Raw genomic sequence first — 2,123 nt, forward strand, 5'->3', positions numbered from 1 at the left:
GGTGGCTCCAGCTCTCCCTAGGATCCAGTAGCACTGCCCTTTCCCTTTCTCCATCACACTCAGGCTTGGCAAGGGCTCCCCTGGGGCCTCACCATCTCTTATTGCTAGTGGTGTGCTGGTAAATGTTTGACAACTGGTTCTCTGGGAGGAAAAACTATGCATAAATATATGTATAAGTTTATTATAATTTTTACTGATATAAAGGATATGTAACAAAACAATAATAAAATATATAATACTCTTCTGCTGTAAATTCCATATAGCCAATTGACTCTCACAGATTGCTTTTGTTGACTTTTGCCAAACTCTTGTGTCTGTAGTTAATCTGTGGTTGCAATTGATGAGCAAGTGTGGTTCTGACATGAATGTCGGTTAATATGTTCATTTATGTTAATGAGTAAGACGAAAGTGAAACAACAAAGACATATGTCAGACCTTCACATATTCATCAGTGATGTGAGCGACTCTTTTGCTGAGTCAGATAATAGATTTTGAATACTGAAAAACGTTTCCTCAAATTTTTATGCTATTCACAATGTGACAGCTACAGACATGGCATACTTAATCAGCATTACTCACATTTTCTCCATCACTTTCTTAAGTCTAGGCAGTCAACAAAACAATAACTCAAGCCCTGATTTGTAGCATTTGCCCATTTCTGTGGTGTAAATGCTCTCAACGTGTCCGATGTCAAGCCACCAACATGATGTCACTGAACGTAGAGTTGGAAAGAGATGCACAGTTGCACACCATTATATAGCCTTTCTACCATACAGATAAAATAGACCTAAATAACCCCAAAAGCATAGGTAACAGTAGACTGCTGTAAAATCATTAGAAAGTTATGAATTTTTAACTTAAAAAATATGATTTATTTAATTGCAAGTTTGTATAATCAGAGTTTTAATAATAGTTTTGTTTAACACTCAGCTCACAAAATTTCTGACAATTTAACAGTCAGCTTTCGTGAGCCAATGCGAGCCAGCTCCAGCTCAGCAAAGCTTGTTGGTCCCTGTCATGGACTGAATTGTTTCCCCAAAAATATATGAGTCAACCTTGTCAGGCCATGATTCCCAGTATTGTGTGGTTGCCCTCCATTTTGTGATTGTAATTTTATGTTACAGAGTATTAGGGTGGAATCATAACACCCTTACTAAGGTCACATGCCTGATCCAATGTAGAGGGAGTTTTCCTGGGGTGTGGCCTGCACCACCTTTTATCTTACAAGAGTTAAAAGGAAAGGGTGCGAGCAGAGGGTGGGGGACCTAATACCACCAAGAAAGAAGCACTGGGAGCAGAGTGCGCCCTTTGGACCTGGGATTCCTGCATGGAGAAGCTTATAGTCCATGGAAAGATTGATGAGAAAGATCTTCCCCTACAACTGACACAGAGAGAAAGCCTTCCCCTGGAGCTGACGTGCTGAATTTGGACTTCTAGCCTACTAGACTGTGAGAAAATAAATTTTCTCTTTGTTAAAGCCATCCACTTGTGGTATTTCTGTTATAGCAGCACTAGATAACTAAGACCGTCCCATTCCCCTTCTCACACATCAGTTGATAGTCCTTTTATTAAATGCTCTTCAGTTATAAATTTTTGAACGTGCCGACTGTTTCCTGCTGGTGCCCTAACTAATACTCCAAGGGTAGATGCAGGCATCTTAAATTACTTGTTGTCGTTGTTAGGTACCATCCAGACGGTTCTGACTCATAACGACCCTTTGCACAACAGAACGAAACACTGCCTGCTCCTGCACCATCCTCACAATTGTCGCTATGTTAGAGCCCATTGTTTCAGCCACCGTGTCAATCCATCTTGTTGAGGGTCTTCCTCGTTTTGGCTGACCCTCTACTATACCAAGCATGACGTCCTTCTCCAGGGACTGATCCCTCCTGATAACATGTCCAAAGTATGTGAGATGCAGCCTCGCCATCCTTGCTTCTATGGAGAGCTCTGGCTGTACTTCTTCCAAGACAGACTTATTCATTCTTCTGGCAGTCCATGGTATATTCGATATTTTTCATTAATATCATAATTGAAAGTCGTCAATTCTTCAGGCTTTCTTAGTCATTGTCCAGCTTTTGCATGCATATGAGGTAATGGAAAATACCATGGCTTGGGTCAGG

Source organism: Trichechus manatus, unplaced genomic scaffold, assembly GCF_000243295.1.
Source record: "Trichechus manatus latirostris isolate Lorelei unplaced genomic scaffold, TriManLat1.0 scaffold00309, whole genome shotgun sequence".
Taxonomy (NCBI): Eukaryota; Metazoa; Chordata; class Mammalia; order Sirenia; family Trichechidae; genus Trichechus; species Trichechus manatus.